This window comes from Xyrauchen texanus, chromosome 2 (assembly GCF_025860055.1).
Source record: "Xyrauchen texanus isolate HMW12.3.18 chromosome 2, RBS_HiC_50CHRs, whole genome shotgun sequence".
In the NCBI taxonomy this organism is placed as follows: domain Eukaryota; kingdom Metazoa; phylum Chordata; class Actinopteri; order Cypriniformes; family Catostomidae; genus Xyrauchen; species Xyrauchen texanus.
The window spans coordinates 63641196-63658237 of NC_068277.1; positions in this window are offsets into that span (position 1 = coordinate 63641196).

Consider the following 17042-nt stretch of genomic DNA (forward strand, 5'->3'; position numbering starts at 1 on the left):
TACCAACTGAGGGAAACTGGTCTTTCACCTGAAGTTATCGAGACCATTCTCAGTGCTAGGGCTCCTTCCACTAGGAAAAGTTATGCCAATAAATGCGGTGTCTTTGAAAGGTGTTGCACTGCACGTAATGCAGATCCAGTTAACTGCCAGATTGCTTCAGTTCTGGAAATCCTTCAGGATAAATTATCAGCAGGCACACGCCCCGCCACTCTCAGGGTTTGTCGGCAAGCCGACAGGGCTCTGTCGGCTTGCCACGCCTGATTGGCCTGATTTACAACAGGGGAAACATCTTTTGCCTGCTCAGTTTTGTTCGTGAGGCAATGCGACTGAGGCCTCCCGTTAGAACCAGGATCCTTTTATAGGATTTAGCTATAGTCCTTGAGGGTCTGATTGAGACCCCCTTTGAACCAGCGTTTTACAAGCTTCTGACTCTAAGATGGTTTTCCTATGGTTATTACTTCTTTAAGAAGAATTGGGGATTTGCAGGCTCTGTCCATCTTGCCATCCTGCTTAGACTTTTCCCCAAGAATGGCGAAAGCATTAATGCATCCTCATCCTGACTACCTGCCTAAGGTTCCTTTCTTGACCGTACATTCGGTCACTCTTGAGGCCTCCTGTCCTCCGACGTTTACAACGCCAGAGCAGAAGAAATTTCACAGACTGTGTCCAGTCCGTGCCCTTCAGGCTTACGTCCACCGCACTAGCCAGTGGCGAAGTCAGGGAAACTATTAATTTGTCATGGGGGCCGTAACAGGGGGACAGCCACCACCAAACAAACAATGTCACATTGGGTGAGGGATGCTATTGCCCTGGCCAATGAGGCGCACGATCAAGCTTCGCCAGTAGGTAACAGGGCTCATTCTACCAGGGGATATAAAGCTTTGACTGGAGGTGTCCCTCTACAGCATGTTTGTAATGCGGCAGGCTGGTCCTCTCCGCATACATTCATAAGATTTTATTGTTTGGATGTTCATGCCACTCTGGGCTCTTACGTTCTTGAGTCAACATCACAAGCTCATGTTTGAGACTTCTTGCATTCTTGTGAGCACAAACTACACAACTGTAAGGGGTCCAGATATATGCAGTGTGGCAGCGTGGGTATTCTCATTCCCAAAACGCTAAATCAAGCGAGGATGCCCCAGGACTGCTCTTCAGACAAAAATACCTGACGATGCACCTGTGGTGCATCCTGATGATGTCACCAGCAGAGGCTGTAAATTCCAGTCAATTTCATTGACGTGTTGCACACATATTCACAGCTGATCACTCCTAAAAGACATTCCCAAAGCGCTAAATCAAGCACAGCATCTCATTCCCCTTTCTCAGGGAAATGGAAGTGCAGCATAGTTCTAGCAGGAAGACTAGCAGCTGTACATCATCACTTCATTAGCGGGGTAATTCCTAGCCAATCGCATGTAAGCCATTGCTTTATAAGTCTGCTCACAATCTATTACATTGCTGTTTCAGTGTGCTAAAACACAGGCAACTAGACGCGCTTCAAACTTCTCCAGGCCACATATAACCAGTGCACAGCACATCCCTGAAGCCCGCCTTCCCTTTCCAATGACGTCATCACTTCATCTCAACTTCTGCCAACATCAAACCCATGGGGAGTAAACAAACCAGCAAACCCGGATCTTCACCCATATCTCATTCACTCAGGAGATCTCTCTCAATCGCATTGCGTGACCCAGCGTGGAGGAGCGCGCACCCCGCGAATCCTGCAAAATCGTCGGCCCAGGCAGTAGCCGGCTTCCATCAGAAATAAGTAATTTTCATATCCATCAAATGCATTCAGATCTAGTCATGGTTCTAGACCTTCCATTGCCATGCTACCTTTTCATCACAAAGTTGCAACGCTGCCTGTTCATCATAACGCATTCGCATCAATATCAAAAGCAGTATTTCGTGTCAACAGCGCATTCACTCTCATAGTATGGCCGGCAATCGAGTAATCACATGAGGGCAACCCGGTCAAGGTTCATTCACTTGTCATTCACAGTCTGCATGCCCAAGCGTTCCCCATTGGGGAATTAAGATAATTATTCATGCATATCATCATGTACAGTCAACGCTTATCATATGGGCTCTCATTACTTCATTCAGTAAGATTCCCCCATTTTGCGGCCGCCTTCGCCCAAATCACATAGCGCGTTCCAATCCAATTCATCTTCCCTATCCCCTACTCACTAGGAAGACCGAGCCCATGATGTGAGCATTCTGAGGGAGCATGACATCACAGTTACACCCGTCGATGTGCGCCCCCCCCCTTCCCGAGCACAAACCATGCAAATTACATACTCAACTTAAATGGCTGTATCTACCGGCTCCCCTGGAGTATGGACACAGTTGTAGTATCTTTTGAAAGACACTTTGGGCTTCACTTCTCAAGTTTCACAATTAATAGGGGGTCAGGTCGTAAAATTACAATTCATGTATGTTGTTATTTTAAAGCAAACTACAATCTCAAAAAAAAAAAAAAGTTTTGGACTTTGAGATGGGCTCATTCTGTTTAGAAGACTTCATATAAAAGATAATATACAGTTTTACAACAGGAATGCTGCTCAGATTGCATAGTCTGTTGAAGAATGACGAAGAGTAATTCTTCCAGGCGAGATCTCATGTAAACATGGAGAACATATCAAGATTTATAATTACGTACAAAAGTGCTACTGGACGTTATAGAATGAACTCTGTCACGGACAATTGACCCAAGCAGGCTGAACTGGATTCATCTGGCGATCGCTATTTCATAATAAGGTATGAAGTCCCGTTTTTGATATTGCATGTTGTCATCCGCACATCCGGCAAAAATAAACAAATTGCTGTTTCTGGAGGACTGCTATCATGCAACAGAGATCGGATATCAACGTCGAACACTTAGACCTTCGAAAAGAGTTATCATTAATCGCATATCCATGCATGCATATATCAGTGACTTCACTCCCGAGTGCAAACAAATATGTATCAACGGGTTAATATAGCCTTCATCAAGCCTTGTGAAAGAATTTACTTTGTTCAGTACAACATTTGATGAGGTTCCCAGAGCGCCTCCAAGGGCGCATTTACGCGATCCAGAAAACGCAGCATTTTTCTTACTCCAGACGTACTTCCATGTTCTCATCGCTAGCACCACTGTTGCGGCGCGCCTCTGACCCCTAGCGGTAGGCTCCGCACCGCTTCCCCTATTCATCAGATTATCTACCTCCAGTGTAAGGCATTTAGCTATGATCAGGTCATACAGCAAGTAATTCCCATCTCATGGCATACTTCCATTTTATTAGCATTCAGGCATCATCAAATAGCAGAAATGGCATGTCTTCACAAATCATTCACTCATCGTGGTCAGACCACTAGAGCAACAACTAATCGGAACCAATATGATCGACAACATAAATGCCGGAATTCAGCCATACATGTTTAGGCGTGCGTGTATCTGGTCTCCGGAATGTCAGAGACATCCCCCCTAAAGGAACAGGATCAGGTCTATTTTCACATCATTCCCTGGTCAGTTTGGGTCTCCTAACGCAATCTCCAGCCCCATCAGACCACCTCAATTTTGCCATGCTTATCATTCCTCAAGGCCACTCCGCCGTTTTTTCCGCCTCCTCACACTAGCTCATTCCATAGACAGCCTCTCCTACCCACCAATCGATGATGGCTGGCGAGAATTTCCGGACGACACGCCCCTATTTCTCGGACATGGCTCCCTCCATAGGATTCAGGGGTTGTAGTCTAGGACCATGGTTCACAGGGGAATGGCCAGAATTATACTTTCTTCAATATAGCTTCTTACACTCCAGACGCTCTCTTCGTAAGTAATCCCATTGCTAGATAATTCATAATTGAATGTATTTAACAAATGTTCTTGATCTACAATCCCAGTCTCGATGCGGCTCAGCTGAGGGAAGAAAGAAATGACACCGAGACCCAAGCTTCAAATCCTTCCTTGCCATTCGTACAGCACTTCATCATACGGTCCAGCAAACAACCTTCCCCTCTACCCTCCAATGAAATGGTTCTTTACCGTATATGGGGTAAAATATATGTTTGAGTTCAGAAATAGGAAATACATTCGCAGAACCACTGCAGCCTCGTTCCGCGATGACACCGCAAGCTACATCTACAAAAGAAGTTTAAAATAGGCCTTTCTTATTCCACACCCATCATCACGGCCAGCGTCATATGGGTTCCCTCCAGAAACTCAAACGCATCGTAGTCATGCGACAATTCCGCAGTCATTACTACAATCAATAAAGTCTGGCCCTCCTCGAACATCATGTCCCCTATGAGACGTCCGACATGGCAGAGCATTTCCTGTAACTTCATCATCCCAGCCAGACACATTCCCGGGTTTTTCAACGTAGTCTCTGACCCCCTCCCTCGCTTTTCAGGAGTTCCACAGACCAGCTTCTACGGGCATCCTTCGAGGTATACTGGAATCTACAATGAAGATGCTTGGCCGCTGCTCTCCCCAATCGTACCTGAAATAGTCAACTTGACCCAAATCATCAAACAAGCTCAACTCCCCATCAGCCATAAGTTCTCATGCATATCTGGTGGTGGTTAGTGGCTCTTCCCCAGCTCATCCTTACCTACACAATGATTCAATTCAAGCAAGCTCACCGTTCGCAAGGACAGCACATAACTTTGTCCCTCCCTCCCCCTCGCCGGGCTTCCATAATCTCAAGCACAGTTCCGTCGCATAGGTATTGCTCAAACCAGCCGCCCTCACCGGAAACCCGCACCATAACAAGATGGCTTTCAACAAGGTATGGCACGACAACATCACCATTATCGTATGGCGTTATGTATGCGTTCACTCTGGCAAAGATAACTATCAAACAACTTTCCCTCGTCGGAGGGTTTTCATATAAAATGTTTTCTTTCAACAAAGGAATTGCACGCAACGTCACCATAACCGTATGGCTTTACGCATGTTGCTCACCTTTTGGCAAAGATACCTCAAACAACTTTTCCCTCGTCGGCGGGTTTTCATATCAATGTTGTTTTCTTTCAACGAAGGGACTGCACGCAGCGTTGCCATTATCGAATGGTTTTATACACGTTTCCCACCTTCGGCAAAGATACCTCAAACAACTTTCCCTCATCGGAGGGTTTTCATATCAAATGTCTTTCAACGACGGGACTGCACGCAACGTTGCCATTATCGTATGGCTTTATACACGTTGCCCACCTTCGGCAAAGATACCCCAAACAACTTTCCCTCGCCGGAGGGTTTTCATATCAAACGTCTTCAACAAAGATACTGCACAGCAATGCCAGCCTAACGTAGGGCTGCATACCACGCTGCTCGCCAGATTCTGCACAACCAGGGGCCTCAACGGAGAGCCCAAAAACACACCCAAAAAAAAAAAAACTTCCCATTGCAAAGGCTTCACACAACCATACCAGAGATATCACAAATTTCATGTAAATTCTGATGCTCACATATTTTTCTTCTCCAGAATGAACGCCCAACACAAGACCCGGTTCGTACCAAACAGGATAATTTCTTTTGGGGGTAGTATACTACTTTCTCGCTTTTTGGGGGTAGGCTCCTCGCTCCTGCCTCCTATCTCCGGCAGGATATGACGGTTCCGGGCACAACTCCCTCGGACTGCCGGATGGGGCCTACGCCAAAGAGAGAGACATTACTTTCTGTTTTACATTTATCAAATAAATGGGATCTTAAACTTCACTCAAGCCTGCGTGTCTTCCCGATAGAAATGGAAGTGCAGCATAGTTCTAGCGGGAAGACTAGCAGCTGTACATCATCACTTCATTAGCGAGGTAATTCCTAGCCAATCGCATGTAAGCCATTGCTTTATAAGTCTGCTCACAATCTATCACATTGTTGTTTCAGTGTGTTAAAACACAGGCAACCTCCACCACCCCACCACTACCAGCTGAGCCCTGTCCCGCACGGGGGTAGGCTCCTCGCCCCTGCCTCCTATCTCCGGCAGGATATGACGGTTCCGGGCACAATTCCATCGGACTGCCGGATGGGGCCTACGCCAAAGAGAGAGACATTACTTTCTGTTTCACATTTATCAAATAAATGGCATCTTAAACTTCACTCAAGCCTGCGTGTCTTCCCGATAGAACAAGGGTTACAGTTAAGTAACCTGAGATGTTATTCACTGTTAGTTTATAATAAGTAATGCAGTTCAATAATGTTAACAAATGCAACCTTAATGTAAAGTGTTAGAGATATTTTGTGGTTTTATAACATTTGAACACTAAAACAATACTATGACTAAATAAAAACTAAAAAGAGACATTTAAAAAAAAGAAAAATTAAATAAAACCTATTTACGCGCCATTAAATCGAAATAATACTAAACTAAAATTGAAAAGCAAAACATAAAACAAAATTAAAACTAGTGAATTTTTCTATAATAATCCTGCACAGTCTACAATATCTACACTATACACACTGTTTACACTGTCAACTGAATTATTATTACCATTTTCACTGAAAATACATTACAGTCATTTAATATGGTTAAGGGGTGTTATTTGACATGTGTAGTGAAGCTTCTCATGGATTATTGTTTTTGTTACACTGTGAGTTTAGTAAAACTTCTTAAGATGTCAGAAGTACAAATGAGCCGATTTATGAATAGTCTAAGAAAAAACAGCATCAGAGAGAAAATGATATCAGTGACCTCTAAAAGATTAAAAACAAGAGCGATCTGTAGTGAATGACTCAAGAATCCAGAGTTCTTCACAGATAAATGAGAGTAAACTCACTTCATAAACATTCACCTTCAGTCGTCCTGCACACACATATACACACACTCTGCCATTATTTCCTGTGCTGCTGCATGATTCTCTTTTCTTTCCTGTCCTTCTTCACCTCATCTGCTATCCGTCTGATCTTCTCAACAGCTTGTCCAGTTAACAAGAAAAAATCTGACACGTTTGAGTTTTTCAAACCAAAACTAATGATATCTGCAATTCACAAGAAAAGTACTGATAGATAGACAGACAGACAGACAGACAAACAGATGAATGGCTGGACAGACAGATGGATGGATGGATAGAGGGACGGATAGATAAATATATAGACAGACAGACAAACAGTTGGATGGACGGATGGATAGACAGAAGAACAGACAGACAGATAGACGGATGAATGGATAGACAGATGGATGGATGGATGGATGGAGGGATGGATGGACTGACGAAATAGACAGACAGACATACAGACAGATGGACAGACAAATGGATAGACAGCTGAATGGAAGGATAGACAGATGGACGGACAAACAGACGGACGAACGACTGAATGATAGGCGGACGGACGGACAACGACTGAATGATAGGCGGAAGGACGGACGAAAGACTGAATGATGGACAGACGGGCGAATGACTGAATGATGGATGGATGGACGGATGGAGAGAGAGAGACTTTGACTCTTAAAAACCCTTTAATTACAATAATTTAAACACATTTTTCTGTATATACCTACGAAAAAAAAGGATAAAAGATTATATTAAATTAAAAGAAATCAAATATTAATTACTAAATGACCTTCACTATTAATTGTACACAGAAACTCATTCAAAGCCCAAGTATTTTGAAAGGTATTCAATTCCCCAATTGAGTTATAATAAGCAAATACAAAAGCTAACCGGGCAGATACCAAACCTTTTAACATCATCATAATCTCTGTAGATCCATTTTCTATGATCTTTGCTTTCCTTGTTAACCATATAGTTAATTTTGCCTGACCAAATACATAATTAAGCTATACATCTAATTTTCTTGACTTGTACCCATATTTAGGACCATAAATAAAACCAATCAATGTGAAATCTTGACCCAAATTTTGACACCACTTTTTCAACTCTTGAAACAATAACCTTAATCTGTCACACTCTATGAATAAGTGAAAAAGTGTTTCTGTTTCTAAACAGAAAGGACACCTCTCATTAACCTCAGGGTGCAGGCGTACCCTGTATCTGTTTGTAGCTATTGCACCATGTATGACCTGCCACTGAAGATCACCCGTTCTTTTTTCAATGGGGGCCTTATACAGAGTCCTCCAACTTCCTTTGGGGGATGAGTTTTCCTTCAAAGTCTTTCCACTTATATTGTTTTAATTCCAGCAGTTGAATGAAACAGTCTGAGTTGTGGTGTATCAAAGTTCTGCAGTTTACCATCTTCTTTCTGCCAAGACCCTGTAGCTGCTTTTACTTCTAGTGCTGGAAATTCCTCAATGTTATGACTACCATTGTGCTCCACCACCTCCTTCTCAAGAACCCTTTTAAAATCCAATGGTAACGCATTCTGAATCTCAGTTAAAAGTCTCTCTGTCACTCGCGTTGAGGTTACCTTTATCCTTTTTGCAACACCTTCAGGTGTCAACCACCCATCCATGCACAGAAAATGTGATACCTTGATGAGGCCTGCTCTTATTAATGTGACTCTCATTGATGAAGAGTTTAAGATTTTCACTGGCAGAATAGGATTATAAATTATAGGCTCTTCTGTAACCCACAGTCCATCTGCAAATCCTTGCACACGAGAGGTGTTAAAAACCTGCCACACTCTCAGCATTGTCCGATAAAAAGGTGTTATACCATTCAAATCCACTCCTTTCAAATCCATTAAAAATAGGTGCCAGTCAAGTCCAAGATTCCCTCCTTTCCTTAGTAATCCACAAGCTATGTCAGTCCAGCTGATTTGCCTCTCGTACAGCAGTCTTTGAGCAGCCTGCAGCCTGAAAGTAGCAATTCTGCATTCAATGTCAATTAATCCTTGTCCTCACAAACTGGCAGATATAGTACTGCCCGTCCAGTGCTGATCTGTCCACAAAAAATCCACCAGATCTCTTTGGATGTCCTTCACTAGGTATACTGGAGGATACAGAACCGCCATTTTATGCCACAGTGAAGAAGCAATGAGGTCGTTGGCTATCAAAACTCTCCCCCTATAGGATAGTTGCGGAAGCAACCATTTCCAGTTAGACAACCGGGCATGCACTTTCTCCAGTATCCCTTCCCAGTTCTTTTTTTTAATAATTTTCTGATCCTTGAAAAACTCCTAAAAACTTAAATCCATCCCTATACCAATTGATATTTACAGGCAATTTTGGTATGGATCTTACATCACCCCTCGATCCACACTATAGAGCTTCACTTTTGGCCCAATTTATCTTAGCCGATGAAGCCTTTTCATAACACTGAATCGAGGTGAATACCCTTTTTATATCTTCTCCATTTCTAATTTACACTGTAAAATCATCAGCATAGGCAGACAGTTTCACAGGATTATTTACTGAGCTCTCAATATTTAAACCCTTAAATTCAATTCTCAATTTACAAAGCAATGGCTCAATGACTAATTTATAGATCTGGCCAGAAATAGGACAAACCTGTCTTATACCTCTTTGGACCTTTATAGAAGTACTTAACCCTCCTGTCATCTTTACTAAACATTCAGCCCTATCATAAAGCAATCTAACACATGATATAAACCATCTCCAAAACCATTTGCTCTTAAATCCTCAAAAAGATGAGAGTGGTCCACTATATCGAATGTCTTTTCTTCATCAAGGGATACAATTCCCAAATCAATAGAATTATTCATAGTATAATCTATAACATCTCTCATTAAAAATAAATTATCCTTAATACATATTTTTTTTTATAGAATAGGACTGATCTTTTCCAATTAAAACATAGATATAATTGTTTAATCTATTAGCAAGGCATTTCGAAAAAATATTGTAATCTGTATTCAGCTAGGCTACAGGTCTCCAGTTCTTAAGAAGAGTCAGATCACCCTTTTTGGTAAAAGGGAGAGTACTGATCATCTACAACTAACAGGGAGGGATTCTATTTTGATTGAACATAAAATAATTTCATGATAGTCTTTCCCAATAATGCTCCAAAAATGTTTATAGAACTCAGAAGGAAGTCCATTCAATCCAGGGGCTTTCTCTGATGATAGCTGCTCAGCTTTAGTCACTTCTTCAAACTCAAGTACATTGTCCAGTTCCTTTTGTTGTTCTTAATTAAGTTTCAGAATATAACCAAAGAGTTCAGTCCTGCTATCCAAACCAGTAACATCAGCAGTTTCTATTTAGTCTCATGTGGTCCTATGTTGGTCCTTTGTTGTTTTTATGTAGCACCATGGTCCTGGAGGAACGTTGTCTCGTTTTGCTGTGTACTGTACTAACTGTATATGGTTGAAACGACAATAAAAACCACTTGACTTGACTTGAGTTTACAGCTTAGAATAGAAATCAGCAACATAGTTCCTCATTGCATTTGGTTCAGATATTAACACACCTTCATCATTCTTAAAATAAAACATTTGTTTTTCTTGACAGACCTTATGCTCTAAATGAAAGAAAAAAGATGTTGGGCCATCAATATCGTTAATATGAGTAAAACGGGCCCTAACAAGAGCACCTTTAACCTTTTATTGCAATAGAGTTTTTTCCTTTTTGAGGAATTATATGTATATTGCTGACAAAAAACCTTAATTTGTGTTTTTCCAATTTCCCACGACTGTATAACATCTCTAAACTCACTCGAATGAGTTTGCCATGTATTCCAAAACAAATTAAAATTTGCCTAAAAAAAAACATATTTTAGACGTTAAAATGCCAATAAGACCCTATTTTATGCTGCTTTGACAATACATAGTCAGTAGTAACCATCTTATGATCATATTATTTGGGCTTATGGCTACATTACACACTCTATTCCTTGAATTATTGGAAATATAAAATCTATCCAGCCTTGCTGCATGAAATTGTCCTTCTACAACTTTCACACATGTATACTGTTTAACAGTTGGGTTTTTTTGCTCTCCACACATTATTGAGATTTAATGCGTTAATAACATCACTCAGGGCAACTGATGATTGATAGTGTGGTTCTTCAGCATTTCTATCAATAGTAAAATCTAAAGTACAATTAAAATCACCTCCCATCACAATGATTTCCTTACAACTATAAGTTTTTAAAACCTGACCCATTTTTCTAAAACATTTCACTCTTTCAGGCCCTCTATTAGAGCATAAATATTCACAAAAATGAAAATTGTGTTATCAATTTTAGCCCTTATGATTAATAAACGCCTAGGTCCTACCTCATATTTTGTCCTGCCTTCAGAGTAGAACAAAAAACCATAGCAACACCTGAACTCACATTAGAACCATGACTAAAAACACACCCTCCCACCACAAGCCCAGTTCTACCTCATTATCTCCATCACTATGGGTCTCCTGAAGGAAAGTTACTCCACTATTTTTAATCTTAATTAATTCTGAAAGTAAAACTTGTTTGTTTCTGTCTCTAAATCCATTTACATTTAAGGATCCTATACGCAAAACCTCCATGAGACAGAAAAGTGTGAAAATACAGGAAAGATAAAGGAACAAAAGACAAAAATTCAGCTGTAAGGCCTTCATATTTATTTATTCTTCCCTCTAATTGGCCTCTCTTTCACCATCTTTTTCCCCTGTCTTATTGCTGTTATATGCTTTTTCAATCAAAACCTTTTCTGTTGTGATGAATCGGTAAAATCACAATTATTCCTGGCCCATGAAACCGAAGCAATACATTTCTCTACATCCGAAAAAAAATCAGTAACATCAACCTTCTTCCCTTTTGTCTCATCAAGAAATACATTAATCTTCTCCACCATATATAGATCTTGAGCATATTCAGACCCATCAGACAAGTAATCATCATCCCTCATCCTGACTCTGACTCAAGTCATCAAAACACACTCCATCCACACTTTTTTTTAAACCTACTTTGCCACTGCAACTAGGCTGTTCATTATCTCAAGTCAAGTCAAGTCTAGTCAAGTGGTTTTTATTGTCGTTCAACCATATACAGTTATTACAGTACACAGTGAAACGAGACAATGTTCCTCCAGGGCCATGGTGCTACATAAAACAACATAGGACAAACCCAGAACCACATGAGACTACACAACTAAATAACATACCTATATAAAGTGCACATGCAATTGTGTGCAAAAAGTATGGGGCAGTACAATAAATTACTAAAAATGAACAGGACAAAAGACACAGTGAGAGACAGTGCAGCGCCGACCAGTACATAGTAGTGCAAAAAGATGACAGTTTCTAAAAATGCCAAATGTAAACATAACCTACTATGAGATAGTGTTCTATGCACATAGCAGTTATTGAGGTAGCAGACAGGTATAAAGTGACAAATTAAAGTGCAACTCAGGACACGTGTGTGTGTGTGTGTGTGTTTGTCAGTCCAGTCTCTGAGTATTGAGGAGTCTGATGGCTTGGTGGAAGAAGCTGTTACACAGTCTGGCCGTGAGGGCCCGAATGCTTCGGTACCTCTTGCCAGATGGCAGGAGGGTGAAGAGTTTGTGTGAGGGGTGTGTGGGGTCGTCCACAATGCTTTGCGGATGCAGTGTTTTTTGTAAATGTCTTTGATGGAGGGAAGAGAGACCCCAATGATCTTCTCAGCTGTCCTCACTATCCTCTGCAGGGCTTTGTGCTCCAAAACGGTGCAAGTCCCAAACCAGGCAGTGATGCAGCTGCTCAGGATGCTCTCAATAGTCCCTCTATAGAATGTAGTGAGGATGGGTGGTGGGAGATGTGCTTTCCTCAGCCTTCGATAGAAAGTAGAGATGCTGCTGGGCTTTCTTGGTAATAGAGCTTGTGTTGAGGGACCAGGTGAGGTTCTCCGCCAGGTGAACACCAAGGAATTTGGTGCTCTTGACGATCTCCACAGAGGAGCCGTAGATGTTCAGCAGAGAGCGGTCACTCTGCGCTGTCCTGAAGTCAACAACCATCTCTTTTGTTTTGTCCACATTCAGAGACAGGTTGTTGGCTTTACACCAGTCCGTTAGCCGCTGCACCTCCTCTCTATATGCTGACTCGTCGTTCTTGCTGATGAGACCCACCACGGTCGTGTCATCGGCGAACTTAATGATCTGGTTTGAGCTATGCATTGCAGCACAGTGCAGCAGAGTGAACAGCAATGGACTGAGCACACAGCACACAGCCCCCAGTGCTCAGTGTGGTGGCGGTGGAGATGCTGTTCCTGATCCAGACTGACTGAGGTCTCCCACCTCATCTCCTTTTCTTGGAGAAGGTGACATCATCAATGCACTTGCTGATGTAGCTGGTCACTGATGCTGTGTATTCCTCCAAGTTGGTAAAGTCGCCATATGTTGCAGCCTCCCTGAACATGTACCAGTCAATACACTCAAAATTGTCCTGAAGAGCAGGAGACAAGGATCTCTACAATGGATACAGGATGTCTACAATGACATCAGTTTTATCAGCATAAGCACTCACCTCCTCATTATGCTCCCTTTCCTCACCCGCCTCTATGACGATATCCTCATCCTAGTCTGCTGGCACTTCCACCAGGTTTACATTCTGTCCTTACATCTGACTCGCTGTTGCTGATCCATTTTTATCCTGTTCCTCTACCTCTACCAAATCTCTTTTTATGTGGACAAAATCTCCAAAATTTTGTCACAAGAGACAAAATCTCTTGTGACCAATATCACCGCACTCAAAACACCGCAAACTATCAGTACTCACATAAATCAATTACGAATTATCACCGTCACTCGCTCTAAAAGACACATCCAATGTTCTGTCCTGAGAATTTAAGAACATATAAACTTGTCTTCTAAATGAGAGAACATGTTTCAGCGCGGGATTTTTGCACCCTAACGGTACCATTTTTACAGCACTAACCATCCATCCATCCATCCATCTTCAACCGCTTATCCGAAGTCGGGTCGCGGGGGCAGCTGCTCCAGCAGGGGGCCCCAAACTTCCCTATCCTGAGCCACATTAACCAGCTCTGACTGGGCGGACCCCGAGCGGTCCCCAGGCCAGTGTGGAGATGTAATCTCTCCACCTAGTCCTGGGTCTTCCCGAGGCCTCCTCCCAGCTGGACGTGCCTGAAACACCTCCCTAGGGAGGCGGCCAGGGGCATCCTTACCAGATGCCCAAACCACCTCAACTGACTCCTTTCAACGCAAAGGAGCAGCGGCTCTACTCCGAGCTCCTCACGGATGACTGAGCTCCTCACCCTATCTCTAAGGGAGAAGCCCGCCACCCTTCTGAGGAAGCCCATTTCGGCCGCTTGTACTCGCTGACCTAGTTCTTTCCGGTCATGACCCAACTTTCATGACCATAGGTGAGGGTAGGAACAAAAATTGACCGGTAGATCGAGAGCTTTGCCTTTCGGCTCAGCTCTCTTTTCGTGACAACGGTGCGATAGAGCGAGTGCAATACCGCCCCTGCTGCCCCGACTCTCCGGCCAACCTCCCGCTCCATTGTCCCTCACTCGTGAACAAGACCCCGAGGTACTTGAACTCCTTCACTTGGGGCAAAACCTCATTCCCTACCTGGAGTACGTACTCCATCGGTTTCCTGCTGAGAACCATGGCCTCAGATTTAGAGGTGCTAATCCTCATCCCAGCTGCTTCACACTCGACTGCCAAGCGATCCAGTGAGAGCTGAAGGTCACGGACCGATGATGACATGAAGACAACATCATCTGCAAAAAGCAGCGATGAGATCCCCAGCCCACTGAACCACACACCTTCCCCACCCCGACTACGCCTCGATATCCTGTCCATGAATATCACAAACAGGATTGGTGACAAAGCACAGCCTTGGCGGAGACCAACCCCCACATGGAATGAACTCGACTTTGTGCCGAGGACCCGGACACAGCCCTCGCTTTGGACGTACAGGGATTGGATCGCCCTAAGAAGGGACCCCCCCACCCCGTACTCCCGCAGCACCTCCCACAGTCTCTCCCGGGGGACCCGTTCATACGCCTTCTCCAGATCCACAAAACACATGTAGACTGGATGGGCATACTCCCAGGCCCCCTCCAGGATCCTTTCGAGAGTAAAGATCTGGTCCATCGTTCCATGGCCAGGACGAAAACCGCATTGTTCCTCTTCAATCTGAGGTTCGACAATCGGCCGAACCCTCCTCTCCAGCACCTTGGAGTAAACTTTACCAGGGAGGCTGAGAAGTGTGATACCCCTGTAGTTGGCACACACTCTCTGATCCCCCTTTTTGAAGAGGGGAACCACCACCCCGTTCTGCCACTCCTTAGGCACTGTCCCAGATTTCCACGCAATGTTGAAGAGGCGTGTCATCCATGACACCCCCTCCACATCCAGAGCTTTCAGCATTTCTGGTCGGATCTCATCAATCCCCAGGGCTTTGCCACTGCAGAGTTGTTTGACTACCTCAGTGACCTCCCCCAGGGAAATAGAATCTGATCCCCCATCATCCTCCGGCTCTGCCTCTACCATAGAGGGCATGTTGGGATTTAGGAGTTCTTCAAAGTGTTCCTTCCACCGCCCAATAACCTCCTCGGTTGAGGTCAACAGCGTCCCATCTTTGCTGTATACAGCTTGAATGGTTCCCCGTTTCCCCCTCCTAAGGTGGCGGACGGTTTTCCAGAAGCACTTTGGTGCGGACCGAAAGTCCTTCTCCATGGCTTCTCCGAACTTTTCCCACACCCACTGCTTTGCCTCCCTCACGGCCGAGGCCGCAGCCCTTCGGGCCTGTCGGTACCTTGCAACTGCCTCCGGAGACCTCCGGGACAACAAATCCCGGAAGGCCTCTTTCTTCAGTCGGACGGCTTCCCTGACCACCAGTGTCCACCACGGTGTTCGAGGATTACCACCCCTTGCGGCACCTAAAACCTTGAGGCCGCAGCTCTCCACCGCGGCTTCGGCAATGGAAGTTTTGAACATTGCCCACTCCGGTTCAATGTTCCCAACCTCCACAGGGATGCCTGAAAAGCTCCAGCGGAGGTGTGAGTTGAAGATCTCGTGGACAGGGACCTCCTCCAAACGTTCCCAGTTCACCTGCACTACTCGCTTGGGCTTCTCCCAGGTCTGTCCAGAGTCTTTCCCCACCCCCTGACCCAACTCACCACCAGATGGTGATCGGTTGACAGCTCTGCCCCTCTCTTTACCCGAGTGTCCAAAACATATGGCCTCAGATCCGACGACACGATTACAAAATCGATCATCGACCTTCGGCCTAGGGTGCTCTGGTACCACGTACACTTATGAGCATCCTTATGTTCGAACATGGTGTTTGTTATAGATAATCCATTACTAGCACAGAAATCCAATAACAAACATCCACTTGAGTTCAGATCAGGAGGCCGTTCCTCCCAATCACGCCTTTCCAGGTGTCCCTGTCATTTCCCACGTGTGCGTTGAAGTCACCCAGCATCACTATGGAGTCCCCTACTGGGGCCCTATTCAGGACTCCATTCAGGGTCTCCAAGAAGGCCGAATACTCTGAACTGCTGTTCGGTGCATATGCACAGACAACAGTCAGAGTTTTCCCCACAACCCGTAGGCGTAGGGAGGCGACCCTCTCGTCCACCGGGGTAAACTCCAACGTAGTGGCGCTCAGCCGGGGACTCGTGAGTATCCCCACACCCACCCGTCGCCTCACACCCTGGGAAACTCCAGAGAAGAATAGAGTCCATCCCCTATCCAGGAGTACGGATCCAGAGCCAAAACTGTGCGTCGATGTAAGCCCCACCAGATCAAACTGGTAACGCTCCACCTCCCTCACTAGTTCCGGCTCCTTCCCCCCCAGTGAGGTGACATTCCACGTCCCCAGAGCAAGCCTTTGCTGCCCGGGTCTGGTCCGTCGAGGCCCACGGCCTTCACTGCTGCCCATATGACAGCACTAACCACTTTTCCAAATTGTGAAAGCTATTTCACGATAATCTCATTTTTAATAAACGGGGGAACATTTGAAATCGTAACTTTGGTTGAAAGTGAATACAACGGAGTTAAAGGCACGAACATTTCTTTTACCCAAAGTCCACTTTCTACTATTTGGTTAACAAGCAGTTCAGTCTTAAACAAAACCAGAACACCCTTATTCATTCTTGAGGCTGAACTTATTTTTTCATGCTCGACCTGATCACCAACTGCAACTAATACGTCCTCAATGGAAGCGCATGCCTCTGGTACACACCAGAACCGATTACGGAGAGAGCCTCTCCAT